A 22,207-nucleotide genomic window follows, 5' to 3' on the forward strand; every position below is an offset into this window, starting at 1 on the left:
TAAGCTTTTTGTACCCAGTATTCAAATTTGAGAATGTCACTTTATTACTTTGATTTTTAATTATGGACCATGTCAGCAGAAAGCCTTCCATTGAGTGCAGTAAAAGAAAAAAAAAAAAAAACCCCAACAACCTTCTTTCCTGGAAATGGCAGTCAATGAAGAGAAAAGCAGCATTCCTAGAAATGTATAATTTATGACTGAAGCAAGAGGCTCCTGTGGGGCAATCGTAAAGGTAGTTTTAAACAAGGATGGAGACTTGGGGGAGTATTCACATGGCTGGGTGCCTTTGGCAACAGGGTTGGCTTCTGATGCTGGGACTAGCCTAACCACTTCAAACCTTGTAAGCTGAGCTGTTGAAGAAATGTGATTCATTATATATCTACGTAGTAGAAGGGTAAATTATCCTTTTTGATAGGGCAAGAATTATGTTGCTCCTAAGAAAATGTAAAGCCATGGTGGGCCATTGTCCCCAGGTAGGAGCATTCTAGCTTTCAGTTAAAAATGTTAATGGCCCTCAGCCCCCACTCCCTATGATTTAGATGTTGCTACATTGCCTACATTGCATAACTCCAGCGGCCCCATTCATATTATATGGAGCTGTGCTCTTCTCATTTTCATAATATACAGTGAGAATGGCGCCCCCTCGTGTTGTGGAACACAGAGGCTCCTGTGAAAGCCGTTAGTGAATGGTCTCTGTTCTCTTCATACAAAGGAGAGAAAATAGAAATGGGAAGAGAGAAAGGAATGGTTGGATTCCATATTTTCCCCCCTCAAAGGCAGCTCCTAGCTTGCTCTTCCCCACTCCATGTAGACTTTTCCAACATGGAGAAATACTTATTACCCATCTGGATCTGTCTAGATGAGGGAGTGGGAGTATGAGAGGCTAGCCCAGCTGCATTGTGAGGTGATCCCTCATTTCTACGTCTTGTGTGGACTCAGAGAACCCTCAGTTGCTGAATCCAACAGGTATCTCTCCATGTGTCTGAGTGGCATCGCCGCAGAAGCCCCAGAAGCTGAACGGACCAAAAAAGGTCTTCTCGAGGATCAGAGAGAGGCTTTCTTATCTTCAGAGGGATGTATTTAGGCCAGAAAAATCTGGCTTCTAGCATGGAGATTTGGGTTCCTGGTAGAAGTAACTCATTATTTGAAAAGATTGTCACCTAAGGAAATGTGGCAACTGATTTAAAACCCAAATCCATTATGTTTAAACCTCTGGCTGAGAGAAGAGGCCATAGGGCGAATGAGATGCCTATCAGAAGAAGCAACCTTCTTGGGATTTACTTCCCTCATCTGTAAAATGGAATGACTGGATCAGATTATGTCTTGACTTGTGAAATGTGTTGAAAGTAATCAGAAATAAGTCAAAGTGTAGAGGTTCGTGAAGTTTAATTTTACCTTCAAATTAAATGCAAGCAATTTTGCATTCGTGTACTCTTGATTTTGCTTTCTTGAAGAGAGGAGACATCATAGTGAATTACAGCCAAATGTCCTAGGAATGGAAGTGTGTCAGCCACGAGAGTATCATCCGCTGAGAGCACGACAGTGTGAACACCGTTGATAACCAGGAGACCGCTAAGCATCTTCCATCAGTGTGTGATGTCAGTGTGACAATCAGTGGGCACAGGTCAGTTCCTAGACACATCTGTAAATCAGGTAGCTGCATCTTGGGTATTTCCCTGCTCTGCTTTCCGGGCATTTCACTTGCCCTTCCCCCATACATCTATGCTATCTATCCCTTCTGTCTCTACCCTCAGCCTTCACCTTGCCTTTGCCTCTTTCTTTCCTCAAAATGAAATTGACCTACTGCATGTGGTATATTCCAGGCTAGTTTTGTAAGGCATGGTTCCTGTAATCCTGGTAGTGCTCAGGATTATTTTGGATGGCCCCTGCACAGACACTTGAAAAGTAATTGTTAAGTCTTTCTTTTAAATTGTATTAGAAGCTTACTCTGTATATGACAGTTGTGATTCTGGGATATTATTGCCCAGGGCTAAGCTAAAGTAGGAATATGCATGTTCTAAAAATAAGTCAATTCAAATAAAATTAAATTGTGGAAGAAATCATGCAGGTGGTACATCAAGGACTGAAGTTGGGAAACATTTGGGTAGATTCATTTTTGCTAAAGAAATAGAAAATTATTTAGGGAGCTTTATTCCTACCCCAAGTAATAGAAAATCTCAAAATAACAGTGGCCGTAGTAACAGAAATGGAAACAGTCTGCTTGAGGTTTTTCAGATTTCTAAGGTGATATGAATTTGAGCTACAAACTATTGTGAGGGCCAGCTTTTGGTTATGAAATATCAGGGGGAGATTTCTCCTTAACCTCTTCCACTCAGTGCCAAGGTTCAAGAGAGGCATTTTTTCTCACCATTCTCTTTGAGAACAAGCTTATTTCTTTTTTAAAAAATTAAAAAAATTTTTTTTAAATTTATGTTTGAAGGAGAGAGAGAGACAGAGCATGAGCAGGGAAGGAGCAGAGAGAGAGGGAGACCCAGAATCTGAAGCAGCCGCCAGGCTCTGAGCTGTCAGTACAGAGCCCGACGTGGGGCTCGAACCTACGAACTGTGAGATCATGACCTGAGCCGCAGTCGGACGCTCAACCCACTGAACCACCCAGGTGCCCCGAGAAAAAGTTTATTTCTAAGTTCACTCTCACTTGGGCACTTTGTCTCTCATACTCCATGTCCTATAAGGACATGAGTCTCCAAGCCTCAAATCATGTGGGCTCAGCAGATACTTCTGGGGGGAATTTAACTTCGGGACTCTAAGTACTTTTCTGGATTTCTGCTTTCTCAGTTAATTTTGACCTCTGAAGAGTCTTTACTTATTTTACTTATTGATACATTTAAAATTTAAAAAAAAACTTTATAAAAGAACACTCACAGATGGTTGGGGGAGGATGGAAATTGGTACAACCACTTTGGAAAATTCTTTGACAGTGTGTACTGAGGCTAAACCTAGGTGCATTTTAAGATATATACCCGAGAGAAATACATATGCAAATTCATATGCAAAAGACAACTTGTAAGAATGTTCATTGCATTCTTATTCATAACAGACTAGGAAGTATACAAATCCTCATCAACAGGAGAATGGCTAAATAGACAGTGGCGTATTAATCCTCTGCATAGTACTTACACCCCTACACAGAGCTTGGGAATGAACAAAGAGATTACATACAATGACATGCATGTGTCTCACAAGCGTAACTAAACAATCTAGACACGAAAGAGAACATACAATGTGATTTCATTTATAAAAAAAATTCACAATCAGCACATTGATCTATGCTGTTAGAGGTCGGGGTGGCGATTACTCTTGGAGGATTCGTAACTGGAAGGGAGCATAAGGGAAGTGTCTTCAACGTTGAAACCTATTTCTTGTTCTGGTTGCCCGTTACACACATCTGTTCAGTTTGCAAAAATTCCCTGATCTGCACACCTAAGATATCTGCATTTTCCGGAATATATATTATACTTTTCTAAACAGGAAAAATACTTTATACATCACTTTGGATTCTTTCTAGTGGGAAGAGTGGCCAGGTAAGTGCCCTGCCATCCTGCAGGTAATGAAAGGAGACAGTGTTTATTTGGCCTGTCATTGTATCACCAGCATCCAGCACAACACTAGACCCATAATAAGTGCTCAATAAATATTTTTAGAAGCCATACATTGGGGGCTCAGTGTTTTTAAACACATAATTACCACTTGACCAGATTTCTTTATTAAAAAAAAACAGGACAGAACTGATATATGCCTTTAGAAATACAATGTCTTATTTGAAAACATGTGGGCTGAACAGATTATCCTACTTTATTCACTCTCAGATGGTTATATGGGATAAAGTGAAGAAGGTTCAAGTCGTTTCTCAATTTAAGAGAGAACAGACCGCTCCTAGGATTGGGTATGGATGAAAGGAATTCTAAAGTAAGTTCTTTTTATTTTGGATATTTTGCCCTTTGAGATGTCAATTTTTTGAACAAAGAGTAAAAGTAATTTCCCTAATGGGAAGAAATGGAAAAAAAGAGTCTTTGGAAAAGTTCAAATTATATTTAGACATGAAGGACATTTACTTGAGGAAGTTAAAACTTATAACAGAAAAGCGTTATGGCTCTGCGGGCAAACCTCAGTAAGTAGCTGTGCGACCTTGACCAAGCCTCCCATCCTCTCTGTTTCCAGTTTTCTCATTAGTAAAAGAAGAAACAAGCACTAGGTTTCTTTCAAAACTAAAATTCTATAATTGTGCAATTTCACCTAATTGTAGGAAACGTCGGCTTGAATTGCTTCAAAAACATGAATTACAAATCATTGAAAAGGAAAGATGCCTTTGTTAACCTTAACAAAATACAATATGATTTACGATAAATTTTGTGTTGCTTAGTAGAGGCCTTTTTAAAGGGCTTGCTTGATTAAAGAGGACTTATAACTAGAATATTGTTTAAATTTTCCTCAGCATTTTTGCAAGAGCCATTGTGGCAGAAACCAGCTAGCTGTCCATTGAACCTGTTTTCTCTTCTTCCTGGGCACATAGCTGGACTGTTTCTAGCCTCCTTTACAGTGAGGCACGGTCATATGCGTTCTGGCTGGCGGAGCATTGTCGGAAGTGATACCCACTGCTTCCAGGCCTGGCCCGGGGGACACCGCATACCCAGGATTCTCTAGGCTCCTCCCCTTCATCTGAAGCATCATAACCTTAGAAGCCACATGTTGACAATAACAGGGCCACAAGGTGAAGGGATTCGGGCCCGAATTGTCACTTGGAGGAGAGCTGCTGAACAATCAAGATCACCTGTTTTGCCCTTTCCAAGAGCAGGAAATAAATATCCATCATGTCTGATTGATTATATAGTTTGAGCTTCCAACCATTAATGTACGTTTAACTAAACAAACCCTCACAAAATGTGTCTTAAGAAGAGAAACTAGGGGTGCCTGGGTGGCTCAGTCGGTTGGGCCTCTGACTTCAGCTCAGGTCATGATCTCGGGCCCGTGAGTTTGACCCCCGTGTCGGGCTCTGTGCTGACAGCTCGGAGCCTGGAGCCTGCTTCAGACTCTGTCTCCCTCTCTCTCTGCTCCTCCCCTGCTCTCACTCTGTTTCTTTCACTCTTAAAAGTAAATAAACATTTAAAAAAATTAAAGAAAAAAAGAGGAACTGCAGGGGCGCCAGGGTGGCTCAGTTGGTTGAGTGTCAGACTCTTGATTTTAGCTCAGGTTGTGATCTCACGGTTGGTGGGTTCAAGCCTCACATCGGGCTCCACGCTGACAGTGCGGAGCCTGTGTGGGATTCTGTCTCTCTCCCTCTCACTCTGCCCCTCCTGTGTGCTCTCTCACTCAAAATGAGTGAGATAAACCTTTTAAAAAAAAGAGAGAAACTGCAGATTGAGGAGAGTACAAGTTCTCAGTTTATAAAAGTTCATTGAGCTGTACACACGCAATATAAATTTTTTTTTCTGAATTAAAAATACTTTTCTAAAAGGGAAAAAAAACCTTTAAGTTAAATTTCTGACTTTTGCAATCAAAACAATAAGAAAAAGGCAGAGCTGACATTTATATTTCTATAAAGAATGGATTTGTTAATAAGATAAAGTATTGCTTTCCCAACATTCTCCAGGAACTGGACCAATGTTGACGCTATTAGCATTAGGAAGGCACCAAGGTATGGTGGTGAGACCAGCGACTTTGGATTGAGTTAGGTTGAATTCAAGTCCTGGTTTTACCACCCAGTGCCTCAACTTTCGCATCTCTAAAATGGAGCTAATAATATGCGCCTTGTTAGGTTGTTAGTAGTAGAACGTATGGCTAAAAGGGTGAAGTTGGGGTCAGGTTGTTTAGGGTTGAATCCTGACTCTGCCATGTACTACTGGGCTTGGGTGAAATACTTCCATTCTCTATGCTTCAGTTTCTTGATCTGGAAGATGGGGACAATCCCTCGGAGAGTTCATGTGAGAACAAAATGAGTTAATACATGCAAAATGCTTATAGCGGTGCCTGCCACAAAGATGTATGCGTTTATTTTATTGTTAGTGCTGCAAAGATTAACTAGAACATGGACAAAAATTTCCCCTCATTGTAGACGCTCATTAAATGCAACAGTGCATTATTCAAAGATGGTTGGCAACACTTGTTTGTACATGAAAATGACACTAGCTTGCTCTGACACTGTCCACATGCACAATACACCATCATCCAGAAATTTCATTTTAACCCATTTTGGTTTATCCAATATGTGCTGGTCCGATGGGAAATAATTTGATTCCATTATTTAACAGGTTATTGCACTGAGGAAAAGTAAAGCATATGGAAAGAAATCTGTCTTTTCCAAGACCAAGAGTTGAGGGCTTATGTGTCATGTTTCCCTCCTCATGTTTAGCCCTGTGCATCCAACTCTTATGATAAAGGCCAGAGAGGCTTGCGCCCTTAGCTGGGAAAATCGATAGACTCATCCTTCTGATAGGCCAGACTATCCTTTTTGATTGTGTCCTTTAGCAGTAAAACTTTTTAAATTAAAAAAAAAATTTAGGGGTGCCTGGGTGGCTTGGTCGGTTAAGCATCCGACTTCGGCTCAGGTCATGATCTCGCGGTGCGTGAGTTCGAGCCCCACGTCGGGCTCTGTGCTGACAGCTCAGAGCCTGGAGCCTGTTTCAGATTCTGTGTCTCCCTCTCTCTCTGCCCCTCCCCTGTTCATGCTCTGTCTCTCTCTGTCTCAAAAATAAATAAATGTTAAAAAAATTTTTTTAATGTTTATTTTTGAGAGAAAGAGAGAGAGAGAGAGGAGACAGAGCACAAGCGGGGGAGGGCCAGAGAGAGGGGGAGACCCAGAATCCGAAGCAGGCTCCAGGCTCTGAGCTGTCAGACAGAGCCCAGCGTGGGCCTGGAACTCACAGGCTGTGAGATCATGACCTGAGCCGAAGCCAGATGCTTAACTGACTGAGCCACCCAGGCGCCCCTATCAGCAAAACTTTTTAAAGCATGCACTCTCAAAATCATATATAAATGATGTCTACTTAATATTCATATGAAAGTATATATATTTCTATACCACACACTATTCTTTTATAGTATTAAATCACAAGACATATACAAAAGTAACAATTTTAGCATGAGGAAACAAAGGTCACCTGTAGCACAAGATACATTCCTCATTGTGATGACTTCATACTCTTCAGCAGCCAGTATCTCAAGGCTCAATACATGCTTAGGGTGAGATTCCGTGTTAAGGAGAGTGTATGTTAACCCATACTGAAAATAGGATATTTCTTGATAATTTTAAAATTGTTTAGCTGACTTTTGTCAGGCCTGATAATATCATCTTAAAGACAAAACAAAACACCTGTTGTACCCGAAGAGCCTTTCTAGTAGAAGCAGAGTGAACGTTGCCATTTTCAAATTGTTTGTGCCTGATTTGTTGGCATGCTCTTCTGTTAGTGATTTCTCCCTTTAAGGTACATTTCCACTTTTCTAGCTGAATTAACACTAGAAAATATCATTCGTGGTCTGTTAAACTGGGCATACGGTAAATTGCAATATGCTTCAATATACCATCAGCAAACAATCATGAGAAGAGACCTCTGAATGCTCTTGCCCTTTCCCTGGGAGAGACCTATTAAATGTAAGAATCTCTGAATGAGGGACCAAACACAACAGCAATGCCAACCCACATTTTACATGTTACTGAAGTTACATTTCTGGCTTTTATTTATTTATTTATTTTTAATTTTTTTATTTTTTAACATTTTTAAATTTATTTTTGGGACAGAGAGAGACAGAGCATGAACGGGGGAGGGGCAGAGAGAGAGGGAGACACAGAATCGGAAACAGGCTCCAGGCTCTGAGCCATCAGCCCAGAGCCTGACGCGGGGCTCGAACTCACGGACCGCGAGATCGTGACCTGGCTGAAGTCGGACGCTTAACCGACTGCGCCACCCAGGCGCCCCACATTTCTGGCTTTTAAAGCTACAACTACGAGTACAAGCAGAGGTTTTGGTATTTTCTTCCTGTGTATCCAAAGGGTCACATGGGGCCCTCATCTCATTTTTGTCCGCCCATGGGGTAGACTGCCCTGATTCATTCTCTTGCAACATCCTGGCTAGGGAAGCGGTTGAATAGCATTCTTCCATGCCAAAGAATAGTATCCTTCCATCTTTGGAAGATCTGAAGAAGGTTTCTTTCCTAATGGGTGAGAGAATTTTATACTTTGCAGTATATATAGTACTTGTAGTTGAAATCTTAGCAATGGAGTAAGAAAAAACTGAGCACCCTCCCCCCCCATTGAAAAATTGACTCGTGGAGGCTGGTGACACAGTGGCCAAGAGCTTGGCCTCGGGCATCAGTCAGACGTCGATCCCAGTCCTGGCTCTAGTGCTTATAATTGGGTGACATGGGGTAAGTTAATCAATTTTTTTTTAAGTTTATTTGTTTCTTTTGAGAGAGACACAGATAGTGCAAGTGGAGGAGGGGCAGAAAGAGAGGGAGACAGAGTCCCAAGCAGGTCCCGCTCTGTTAGCACGGAGCCCGATGTGGGGCTCGAACCCACAACACTGGGAGATCATGACCTGAGCGGAAACCAAGAGTCGGAGGCTTAACTGACTGAGCCACCCAAGCGCCCCAAGTTAATCAATCTTAACTTCAATTTCCCCAACCAAAAAAGTGATAATACCTACTACATCAGTTAGGATAGATGATAGGTTTCTATATGTGTGTGTATGTGTGTGTGTGTGTGTGTGTGTGTGTGTGTGTGTGTGAAAGAGAGAGAGAATGCTCAAACTTCAGTGGCTTAAAGGATACAGTTTTATTCCTTTTTCATGTACACTGGGTTCTGATCTCATGATCAAAGTTTCAGTTACTGCTATTAAGTCTGATTCTAACCAAAGGGAAGGAGGAAAAGAAAAAGGGAAGCCACACCACTTTTCTTTTAAGAGCAGGACTTGGGGGGCATCTGGATGGCCCAGGGGTTAAAAGTTCAATTTTGGCTCATGTCATGATATCTCAATTCGTGGGTTTGAGCCCTGCATCAGACTGTCTGCTCTCAGTGCAGAGCCCGCTTTGGATCCTCTGTCTCCCTCTCTCTCTGCCCTTCCCCACCTCTCAAAAATAAATAAACATTTAATGTAGCTCTTGGAGAAGTCAACTGTTAAAAAAAATTAAAAAACCCAGCATGAGTCAGAAGTTGTTTAAATTCCATTGGCCAGGGCGTCTGGGTGGCTTAGTCGGTTAAGCGTCCAACTTCGGCTCAGGTCATGATCTCACGGTTCGTGAGTTCGAGGCCCGCGTCGGGCTCTGTGCTGACAGCTCAGAGCCTGGAGCCTGTTTCAGATTCTGTGTCTCCCTCTCTCTCTCTGACCCTCCCCCGTTCCTGCTGTGTCTCTTTCTGTCTTAAAAAAAGTAAATAAACATTAAAAAAAAATTCCATTGGCCAAACCTTAGCCACATGGCCACAACCTACTGCAAAGAAGCCTGGAAAATGTGGTATTTGCTGATAGCCATGTGCCTAGCTCCTGGTTTCTAATTACTAAAGGAAGTCAGGAAAAATGGTCATTGGGGCACAACTGGCTGTCTCTCAAGTACCTGCCTCTCAGGATAGTTGTAGGGATCAAATAACAGCATTTAGCACAGAAATGGTCTCATGGCTAAGCAACAAACCCAAAGATTATCATGATCATCATTATTATTATTATTATTAATCTTTGAGTCTTTTTTTCCCTTAAGCAAAATGAGTACTGGTTGACTGTCCCATTCCGTAAACAGCATTGAGTACTGAAGTATGTCAAGAATGTCCTGCCTACATCATGAGTAGTAAGTATGGAAACAATAGTGACATAAGTGAATGGACTTTATGATTGTTACTCATTTGCAACGAATCATTCATCTTACTTTCGTGTTGGGATTTTCTGAGTGGCCTAGTTGTATCACAACTAGAAAAAAGACAAAAAGAGAGGTTCTTTTACTGGGGTTATGAAAAATAAAAGTACCAGGAAATAGGCTGATGTGGGGAGAGCTTGAGGGACTGGGGTGAGAAGCAATGGGGCAAGATGGAAAGGGCCCGGACTGCCGGCCCAGGCACACCTCATGCATCGGTCAGCTTGTGCTGTGTAAGTCCCAAGCCAGGGTTTTACGATATTTCTTAATCCCACATCTACAGGCTGGCAATAGCTCTGCTTGGTTTTGCTCACATATCTTCATTCTAGTGCTTCTGTCTAAGGCACATTATTGTGGCAGATGGCAGGAGCCTAAGAGGTCAAGCTAATAGTATGCAGGTGCATTTGGAGCTTTTTTTGTTTGTTGTCTCCCGGGTTTATTGAGATATAATTAACACATAACATTATATAAGTTTAGGGTGTGCAATGTGTTGATTTGATACATGTGTATAGTGCAAAATGATGTGAACACCTCGATCCCATCCCATAATTACCATCTATTTTTGTGATGAGAACATTTAAGATGCACTCTCTTAACAACATTCAAGTATTTGATACAGTATTATTAGCTACAATCGCTGTGCTGTATATTGGATCCCCAAATTTGTTAATTTTATACCTGGAAGCTTGACTTTTTTTTAGGTTTTAATTTATTTATTTTAGGGGGGAAGGGCCGAGAGGGAGAGAGGGAGAAAGAGAATGCCAAGCAGGTTCTGCATCATCAGAGTGGAACCCAACATGGGGCTTGACACGGGGCTCGAACCCAAGAACCGTGAGGTCATGACCTGAGCCAAAATCAGGAGTTGGACACTCAACCTTCTGAGCCACCCAGGCGTCCCTGGAAGTTTGACTTTTCAAGATTCCACATATAAGTCACATAGTACAGTAGCTGTCTTTTTCCATCTGACTTATCTCACTTAGCATAATGTCCTTAAATTTCATCCAAGTTGTTGCAAATGGCAGGATTTCCTTCTTTCTCAAGACTGAATAATATTCCACTGTGTGTGTGTGTGTGTGTGTGTGTGTGTGTATACATTTCTTTATCCATGCATCCATCAATGGACACTTACATTGTTTCCATATCTTGGCTATTCTGAGTGATGCTGCAGTAAACATGTGAGTGCAGATATCTTTAGCAGATTGGAGCCCCTCTTTGGCTTTGGCATATCCACTCACATTTTTTGACTAAAGCGAGTCATATGTCCAAGCCCAAAGTTAATAGCATAGAGAAATATTTTCTATCTTACAAGGAAGCACTGTGAGGGTAGGAAAGGAATAAAGAATTGTGAATAGGGGCACCCAGGTGGCTCAGTCGGTTAGGCATCCAACTTCGGGTCAGGTCATGTTCTCTCAGTTTGAGTTTGAGCCCTGCGTCCAGCTCTGTGCTGACAGCTCAGAGCCTGGAGTCTGCTTTGGATTCTGTGTGTCCCTCTCTCTCTGCTCCTCTACCTGTTCACGCTCTGTCTCTCTCTCTCAAAAATAAATAAACATTAAAAAATTAAAAAAAAGAATTGTGAATAAATAATATGGTCTACAACTCCCGAGTCTGAATTCTTAACTAGCTGATATGATCAAGGCACGAGGCACTTAGTCTTTCTGAGCTTCATCTATGAATAGGGATGATACTCATAACCCATAGGACTATGTTTACTATATGAGATAACCCCTATAAAGCAGAGTTTCCCGATGGTGTGCCACAAATGGATCACAAGAGTGGCATGATACTGTATTTTTCAGATGACAGACCAGCCGCATGAGGCCTGGAGCTTCCACATCCTCTCAGCCTGTGCACTAGCTGCACAAATAGTATCATTTTCTGCATTTCGTGATGTGAAAAATGTGAGGAAGCACTGGAAACCAAAGCACCTAAATGGTGCCTGGCTCTTGGTTAAGTTTTAAACCAGAGGCAGCTGTCATTACTGATAAATGGAGAGAAGACTGGGGAATTCTGCGGTTTGGATGGCAGTGAAGGCATCAGTGGGGATCACTGACAGCAGAGAATCTCGCCCTCACCGTGGCTTCAAAAAACTCTACTTGATGCTCTGCTGGTTTCCTCTCTGTGACCCTGTAAGGGTCGTAACCCCTCCTCCCCCACTCCAGCAATTTGAGAAAATCCTGGGAAAGAGGATGCGAAGACAATGTCCAGAGCCCGTGCTCTGTGTGACCAGAGTTGAAAGTTGAATCTAAAAATATGTCTTGCTATAGAACACCAATTGTGGCTGTTTCTATAGGCATTCCGCAGCTTATTACGAATCTACCCCAAAAGAATTCCTGGAATTGTGTTCGTCTGTGAGTGGCTGGGAAGACACAGCTCCATTCTTGGTCTGGCATGTGGTCGAGGCAGACTTGCTTTGGTTGGAAGTTGGAGCTCCTCACTGCCTCTCTGCAGCCAGTGCTTGGGTCTTTCTCATTAGGAACCTATGCTGGCGGCTGAGATAGTCTTTTCTTACTGCCAAGGACATGAGTATTCTCAGTGTAGACCAAAAACCCAGGCAACAGCCTAAGTCATGTGAAAACGTCGCTAGTCTCCCCCCCCCCCCGCCCCCATCCCCAAAACGTCTCTAGTCCTTAGGCTACTTATATTGCCAGACAAAGCATGTGCCATTATTTTACTCTTATGTTTTTCCACTACCCCGCATAGATATAGTCAGGGTCTAGTGTCCTAAAATAAATGTAGCAGTTGAGAATAACACAAAGAACCAAAGTTTTTAAACTAGAAAAGTCAAATCCAATTTTCATGTTATTTCGAAAACACAGCTTTGACACATAAAGTAATTTCCATAGCATGACTGACCATTGGTTTGCCTGACGTGGGTTTAACTTTCTTTTATTCTTGACTTCAACAGACGTTTACTGAAAGCCTTTTATGTGTGAGATGCTGGAGATACAACAATAAATAAGGCATAGGCTCTGGCCCCAAGGAGCTTACATAGTGGGAAGAGCCTGTTAACTAAAATCAACATTATCCTGAAATCCTCAGTGTCAACCACTACTCGAATATCTTGTACTGAATAGAAAAAACTGCATAACAATTCTCTAGTAATTAAGCGGCACTTTCGATACACATTTCAAAAGTGTTGGTAACGAAGTAAATCCCTTTCTCCAAGCTCAGGACTTGTAATGAGAGTCTCTGGTTATCTTTCTGTGGAGGAAGAAAAAGCACTTGGTCAGCAGTGTTGTGAAGGCAAGAGGGAAATGGACATTTTCATGACTGCTGATAGGGGTCTAAATTGGTTCAGGCTTTCAGGAACAGCAATCTGGCAATATGTAAATGCCCTACAATGGAAGATTCTTTAAATTGTGGAACATTGCACAAGGGAATACTATGTGAACCATAAAAATGATGCTCCAGATAGATAATGGAATGAAATATGTTGTTGGGTGAGAAAAATGCAAAACAGGAGACACAGTATAATTCCAATTGTGTGTGTGTTAAGTATTTATATACATAGACCAAACCTGGAAAATGATAATGTGGGTGTGTTAAAGGTGGTTGTTTCTGAGTCTTGAGATTACAAGTGACTTTTTTGATTTGCAAAGTGCTTTTCAGCACCTCTTGAATTTCCTACAAAGGACATGTATTGCTATCATAATCAGAGGTGGCAGGGGAGGGTTTTGGATTTTTGTTGGTTTTGTTTTTTAAGAAATAAAGTCTGGATCAGGTCATGTTTGCTCCAAGACCCTAGGCAGGTGTGTGGAGGTGTGTGTGTGTGTGTGTGTGTGTGTGTGCCTGTATGTGTGAATAATTCCAAGTAAAAATATTTATAGTATGTGGCAGAATTAAAACCAGAAGCTTGGTAGTTGATGGGATTTCTACTAATGCAGACTTTGCCAAACTAGGCTTATTGAAGAGGCAGCTTCAATTTTTTTTTTTTTTTAATTTGTGTAAGCAATGAAATGAATGGAAATTTAGCACACTCTCTGGGAGAGGATGAGCTCAGCTCTCCTAGACAAATCATGCTGTCTTTGGTGATTTTTCTTTGGAAATCTGGAAAAGAAGCAGCTGGGAGTCTGCTTGCTGGGCTTGTGTTAGAGTTAGCTCATGTCTTCCCTCACATTATTGAATTTATGGAGTTCAAGAGAGCTGATCTTTAAGATTTCTAAACAAATTGATTGTTTTTTTTTTTATGTTTATTTATTTATGAGAGAGAGAAAGGCAGAGCATGAGCAGAAGAGGGACAGAGAGAGGGAGACACAGAATCTGAAGCAGGCTCCAGGCTCTGAGCTGTCAGCACAGAGACTGATGTGGGGCTTGAATTTGTGAACCATGAGACCATAACCTGAACTGAAGTTGGAGGCTTAACCGACTGAACCACCCAGGTGCCCCTAAACTTGATTCCTTTATTTTAAATACTGATTTTTTTAAAAAAAAAATCATCATATATTTTAAACATACTTGAAAGAAATAGAAAACTATGGAAAGAGCACGAGCCTTATATACTGCCTTATTTTCTTCAGATGCCCCCCAATATAAATATTATAGATACAGCTGAAGCCATTATTGAACCCCAATTCTACTTCTGCACCTTCCTCCTTAGTGGTGACCACACTAATTATTTCAGTGGTTACCATTCTCATGCATATTTAGTCATTTTTTTCTACATATTTTGTATAAGTAAACATCCAAACTTTTTCTTCAGTTTTTACTCAACTTTTTGAGGGGCATTTTTTCTAAATTCCTGCAATTTACTTCTTTTGGTCACTGTTTCTGAGATTTATCCTTGTTGGTAGATGTCACTGTAATTTATCCCTTTTGGCTGTTGTATAGTATCCCATTGTATAAATTCGCCACAATGTATTTTTCCCTTCTTCCATTGAGGGACCCTTGGGTTGTTTGCGATTTTGTTTTTGTTTTTGTTATTTCCAACAATGCTGCAATGAACATGGGTAAACTGGTGTCCTTGTCTAGGGTGTAAACCTACAAGTGGGATGTCTGAGGGTTCTTGCAAATCTTTGGAATCATCGGTCATTCTTTAAATTCTTGCAAATCTGAAGAGTGTGATATGGCATCTCATTGTTATTTAATTTGATGTCCCTAATTAATACTGAAGCTGCCCTTCTTTCTATATGTTTATTGGCTATTGAGATTTCTTCTCCTGTTATTGATGTTTATATTCTTTGATTACTTTCTGTTTTTAAAGGTTTATTTATTTTTGAGAGAAAGAGACATAGCTTGAGCGGGGGAGGGGAAGAAAGAGAGGAGACACAGAATCTGAAGCAGGCTACAGGCTCTGAGCTGTCAGCACAGAGCCTGAAGCTGGGCTCAAACTCATGAACCATGAGATCATGACCTGAACTGAATTCAGACGCTTAACCAACTGAGCCATCCCGGCACCCCTGATTACTTTGTTAATGGGTTGTTAGTCTTTTTCTTCTTGGCTTATTCTCATCTTAGCTTTAAATAAATAAAAGAAAGAAATCCATCCATCCATTTAAAATATTGTTTGAATGAAAGTTGGGGGCAGATACCACGAAAGAAGTATGGAAAATGCATAGTCTCTTATATACAAATACTTGATGTATAATACTCTTTTTGATGATGAGAAGAGAAAGCTTCAGGGGTGCCTGGGTGGCTCAGTAAGTTAAGCGCCTGACTTTTGATTTCGGCTCAGGTCATGATCTCACAGCCCTGAGACTGAGCTCTGCCTCAAGCTCCTCCGCTGACAGGAGGAGCCTGCTTGGGATTCTCTCTCTCTCTCCTCCTCCCCCACTCATGCTCTCTCTGTCTCTCAAAATAAATAAACTTAAAAAAAAGAGAGAGAGAAAGCTTCTTTTAACCTCAGGTGAGTGTTGTATTAGGATGAACCTTTTCTTCATTTACATTTTTGTTCTTGAGGCTTATATCAGACTATTGCTAATAATAATACACAATTATGTGGTTACGTTTATTGCTTCGTTGTCCCTTAATTGTCAAAATGAACACACCTTCTAGAGTCTCAAATCAGAAAATAAAGGAAGATGGCCACGCTCCCCCAAGGTTATCTTGCACTCATTATGCAGCAGCACATGTGGGATGGATGGTCAGGGGTGCGCAGAGAATGACTAATGCATTAATAAGGCTTACATGTACCTCCCGTCCCCCCCCCCCCATAATTGCATTCCTTTCATTAGCTTTTACCCAGCTGCTCTGAGTTGCAGAAACAAAATATTGTGTAAGATCAGCCCATTGATGGTAAATCAGAACAATTTTTGTAAAACTCTTGCCAAGTTACATACTGACCCCAGGGTCTTTAAACCAGCCAAAAAAATGTGAAGCAAAAACTGAATTAAATCTATTATCACAAATTTGTGCCCCCTAATCTGATGAGACTTCCAGATGTCCAGCCTGAGACCATCTGCTGAATGTCTGTGGGCACACACTCCCAAAACATGTGCATGGATAAGAGTAACAGATCGAGGGCTTGAAGCTCTAAAACTCTAAGCAGTTCCTGCTCAGACATAAAAGCAGACAGAAAAACAAGTAAGAGAGGTATTGGGTTGTTGTTGTTGTTGTTGTTGTTTTAAACCATTATTTGGTTTCTGTTGAATCCACCAGTTGTTTTATTCTTGGAGTCAAGTGGCTTTTTCAACATATCATAAGACTGGCTCATTTCTCTCAAAGATTACAGACTGTGTGAATTCAAATATTTAAAAAAAATTTTTTTAATGTTTATTTCTTTTTGAGACAGAGAGAGACAGAGCATGAACGGGGGAGGGGCAGAGAGAGGGAGACACAGAATCCGAAACAGGCTCCAGGCTCCGAGCCGTCAGCCCAGAGCCCGACGCGGGGCTCGAACTCACGGACCGCGAGATCGTGACCTGAGCCGAAGTCGGCCGCTTAACCGACTGAGCCACCCAGGCGCCCCGTGATTTCAAATATTTTAAAAAGTAACAACACTTCTGGCAGTCAGCTGCTAACTTAGACTTGGTTATTATTCTGAGTAGTATGTTTTGTTCATTATGGTATCTCTGTATTATTTCAGGAGTCTGAGAAAACAGACTCTCAGAAGGAGTTATACGTACAGAAGTTTTACTGGGGGGTTGCTCTTGGGAACAAAATTAGTGAGAAAGTAGGGGAAGCAGGGTTAGGCAGTGGGGGGTCAGGAGTTAGACTGAGGGGCAGGGGCAACAGGGGAGCCATTCCTGGGGAGCTTTACAGGTTGACTGGCGTGACAATTAATTTTATGTTGACTTGGCTAGGCTGTGGTGCCCAGTTGTTTGGTCAAACACCAGGCTAGATGTTGCTGTGAAGGTTTTTTTGTTTTTGTTTTTGTTTTGTTTTTAACGTGTAATAACATTTAAATCACGATGCTGGGGCGCCTGGGTAGCTTAGTCGGTTAAGCGTCCGACTTCAGCTCAGGTCGTGATCTCGTGGTCTGTGGGTTCAAGCCCCACATCGGGCTCTGTGCTGACAGCTCAGAGCCTGGAGCCTGTTTCAGATTCTGTGTCTCCCTCTGTCTCTGCCCCTCCCCCGTTCATGCTCTGTCTCTCTCTGTCTCAAAAATAAAGGTTAAAAAAAATTTAAATCACTATGCTTTCAGCAAAATAGATTACTATCCAATAATGTGAATGGACCTCGTACTATCAGTTGAAGACCTTTAGAGCAAGACAGGTTTCCTGAAGAAAGAGTTTTCCTTAAGTCTGAAACACAAAAACCTTGCCTGAGTTTTCAGCCTGCTGGAAATTTGACCTCAAGACTGCAATATCAACTCTCACCTGAATTTTCAGCCTGCGTTACAGATTTCAGGCTGTAAACCTGACAGCCCCCACCGTCATGTGAGTCAAGTCCTTAATTAAAAAAAATCTCTTTTGCTCTCTGCCCAGGACCCTAGGGGTTTATATCATGACTCTTCTATCGGGGTTTGCCATAGACTGCAGTGTCTGTTTCCATCACAGTTTCAAGAAGTGTGAAGGGTGTGAAACTTTACCCTACTTGCATGCTAACAAGTTAGCCTGCCACCATTTCATGGAGGCTGGTAGAAGACATGAGGCTTTTGGGTCAGAGATGAAGAGTAGTTTATTCAGCTGTAGCAGTAGCCAGAATATTAGCATTTTTGAACTGAGTGTCTGAACCCCAATTCCCATAAGGTGATGCAAAGAGTGTCACATCACAGTTGTATCCACAGTGGGTTGTCACAGAAGAGGGACCCTGCATTTAGGGAACCCAAATACTTTTTTTTTTTTTTTTTAATTTTTTTTTTCAACATTTTTAATTTATTTTGGGACAGAGAGAGACAGAGCATGAACGGGGGAGGGGCAGAGAGAGAGGGAGACACAGAACCGGAAACAGGCTCCAGGCTCCGAGCCATCAGCCCAGAGCCTGACTCGGGGCTCGAACTCACGGACCGTGAGATCGTGACCTGGCTGAAGTCGGACGCTTAACCGACTGCGCCACCCAGGCGCCCCACCAAATACTTTATAGTGGGCAGTAAGTATGCCTGTTCATTCCTCCAGAGAGAAGTACTATCTTTATCTTCCAAGGCTGTTTGCTATACAAACATCTTTGAAAAGATTAGTCCAGAACAAAGGGCAGATAGTGCATCACTCACCTTGCATGCAATAACACAAAAAGCCATGGAAAATTGTCTCTCAACACAGATATCTCTAGCATATGGTCGCCAGGTTATATGGCCCAAATGGCATGCTTCTTTTTTTTTTTTTTTTAATGTTTTTATTTATTTTTGAGAGAGAGAAAGACACAGAGACAGAGAGATAGAGAGACAGAGTGACAGTGTGAGCGGGTTAGGGTAGAGAAAGAGGGAGACACAGAATCCAAAGCAGGCTCCAGGCTCTGAGCTGTCAGCACAGAGCCTGATGTGGGGCTTGAACCCACATGTTGTGAGATCATGACCTGAGCTGAAGTCAGATATTTAACCAACTGAGCCACCCAGGTGCCCCAAATGGCATAGCTTCTTGCACGGGGGCCTGGGTCTACTTCAGAGCCCTGTACTGCTCTGGGCTTTACCAAAATTGGCAGCCTTCCATGTCACCTGGTCAGCTAATTGGGGTAATACTCAAACATTTAGAATACACTTCTTTTTTTTTTTTTAATTTTTTTTTTTTTAATGTTTGTTTATTTTTGAGACAGAGAGAGACAGAGCATGAACGGGGGAGGGTCAGAGAGAGAGGGAGACACAGAATCTGAAGCAGGCTCCAGGCTCTGAGCTGTCAGCACAGAGCCTGATGCGGGGCTTGAACTCATGGACTGTGAGATCATGACCTGAGCCAAAGTCGGACACTTAACCGACTGAGCCACCCAGGCGCCCCAAGAATACACTTCTTCTAGGGGTGCCTGGGTGGCTCAGGTGGTTAAGCGTCCTACTCTTGGTTTCAGCTTAGGTCATGGTCTCATGTCTCGTGGGTTTGAGCCCCACATTGAGCCCTGAGCTGACAGTGACAAGCCTGCTTGAGATACTGTCTCCCTTTCTCTCTGCCCCTTCTTTGCTCATGCTGTCTCAAAAATAAATAAATAAACATTAAAAAAAAAAAGAACACACTTCTTCTAGACCCCAAAAGACATGGGGTTTTCTTCCTAGAGGCAGAGGTAAGAGAGGCACACTGTGGAGAATATTTACCCAGATGTCTTGGACTACTGAACTCCTATAAAATTTTTTAACATGTGAGGATTATGAATCTTCACAGGGTCTATCTTTGACACACTGGAATACATGGATCTTTTTTTTTTTTTTTAATTTTTTTTTCAACGTTTTTTATTTATTTTTGGGACAGAGAGAGACAGAGCATGAACGGGGGAGGGGCAGAGAGAGAGGGAGACACAGAATCGGAAACAGGCTCCAGGCTCCGAGCCATCGGCCCAGAGCCCGACGCGGGGCTCGAACTCACGGACCGCGAGATCGTGACCTGAGCTGAAGTCGGACGCTTAACCGACTGCGCCACCCAGGCGCCCCTGGAATACATGGATCTTATGAAAGCCTCCACCATACTTATTACTTCCTGCTTATCTAGTCTGATGACCATATGTCATTGAGAGAGTGGACCAATCTGATGCTTCGTGGTATCTGAGGATGGTCAGATACCTTTGGAATATATTATAACACAGGGCAGAAGAGTTGATATACCTGGGGACAAACCTATAAAAATACACTCTTATCCATCCCTTGTGTATGAAAATAGGTTTTGACTCCCCTTCCTTCTATGGATGGAAAAGAATGCCTTCATAAATTTTTTTTTTTTTTTCAACATTTTTTATTTATTTTTGGGACAGAGAGAGACAGAGCATGAACGGGGGAGGGGCAGAGAGAGAGGGAGACACAGAATCAGAAACAGGCTCCAGGCTCCGAGCCATCAGCCCAGAGCCTGACGCGGGGCTCGAACTCACGGACCGCGAGATCGTGACCTGGCTGAAGTCGGACGCTTAACCGACTGCGCCACCCCGGCGCCCCAAGAATGCCTTCATAAAACTGCTCCAGCAATGATGCTGCATTTGGCACAACAGCTGTCGCTGGGGCTACTACTTGATTGAACTTGCAGTTGTCCCGCTGGTGTCCACAAGGATCCATCTGGTTTTTGTAGGGACCAGACTGGTAGGTCGGAAGGTGGCACTAATCTCTACCATTCTTCTCCTGGGATGTGAAATTGTTTCGATGTTTTATTTTGTGTCGATGAGCTAGTTTCAGAGGTTTCCATGTATCTTTCTCCACTATGACAGCTCTTACACCTTTGGCCAAGTAACCCATATAGAACTCTGTCAATTACCAAGTGTGTCCATTGTATGTATGCATTTGGGGACCACGGATATGATGATCAGATGAATCTGTGGATTCAGTGGACTAAGTAACCAAACTTAGGCCTAACTTCCTTGGCTCCCATATGCTCCCACTCTAACGAGGCACCCCTGATAATGTTTCAGGTACCCAGGTAGAGTCCACAAAATGTGGAGGTTTTGTCTAACAGTCCTCAAGAGTCTTGACTTTTACCTTTGCTTAGCGTATGGTTACGTGAATAAATGGTCATTGGTCCCTTCAGGTAAGGACCAAAGGAATCCTTACTGTATATTATTGCCATTCTGTTGCCAGGCCTTTTCCCATGGGACCTATTGTCTTCTTTAGTCAATGAGTTCTGGATTGAGAACTGGCTCAATGTTCAAAATCAGGTGAAGGATCATGACTAAATATTAGGGCAGCTTCCCTTAGTCTCCTGATTATCTATCTTTGATTTTTAAAATTTTATTTTATAAATTGAGCAAAATCCTCGTGGGCTACCCATCTGCCTTGTCCCTAGGTATTCCGTATCCTATTAACCATCTTCATACATCTCTGAGGTCAGGCCTTCTTTGCTGCCAATCTAACCTTGCTGCCTATTATGATATGTGCACTCGCTTTGCTTCTGATTTTTAAGTGCCACTACCTAGCCTCTATTATTTTAGGATTCTATCACCCTCAATGCTATCGACGAGCTCAGTCCGCGAACAACATGGTCTACCATCGGTTATCACCTATCACTTGGAGATCGGCAAACTACTGCACACGTGCCAAATCCAGCCTATTGCCTGTTTTGTAAGTAAAGTTTTATCGAAACACACAGCCTTGTTCATTCACTTACATATTGTCTACATTTGTGCTACAACAGCAGAGTTGAGCCGTTGTGGCCGAGACCGTGTGGCTTGCAAAGCATAACATATTTACTCTCAGTCCCTTTATAAAAAGTTTGCTGATCTCTGCTATGGAGGACAGCCATCTCAATAGTGGTGGGTGTCTGTTTACTGCTGCATTGGTGATTGCTTCAGTAAAGGGGTTTCCTCTGGGTTTTCCCATGGAACACTGCCAGCTGGTAGCTTATTCTAAGGTAGAATACCTTACCTCTTTTTTGAGCCTTCGCTTCACTTCTCCTTCTGCCTTCAAGTGTCCCTTAAGGACCCCCTATGGGTAGAACCTAATAGGAACAGCTGCAGTTTGTAGTCCCTATGAAGCAGAAATGTATTTTGCAGGAACCCAAATGAGAGTTTAGAAAGGGAGAAAAACAGATTAATAAAGAGCCCAAGAAGCAGAATGTGAGTGGGGAAACCAGTTCAGAAAGTTTATTGCGGTAGCCTGAGGAGGCGATGGCAGTAGAAACGGGGGAGGGAATGGATTCAAGGCACATTTGACATTTATGTTAACAGGGCCCTGTGCAGAGAATAAGAGGAAGGGAGGAAACAGGGGGACTAACTAACTGGATGATGGTGGCATCTACTGATGTCAGGAATGCTGAGAGAGGAGCAACTTTGTGGGTAGGCAGTTTTGTGGTAAGATTTGAGCTGGCCTTGAAGGACAGGCAGAGAGCAGCTGGGAAAGGCAATCCAAGATGGCAGGAAAGTC

This window comes from Neofelis nebulosa, chromosome 3, assembly GCF_028018385.1.
Source record: "Neofelis nebulosa isolate mNeoNeb1 chromosome 3, mNeoNeb1.pri, whole genome shotgun sequence".
Classification (NCBI taxonomy): Eukaryota; Metazoa; Chordata; class Mammalia; order Carnivora; family Felidae; genus Neofelis; species Neofelis nebulosa.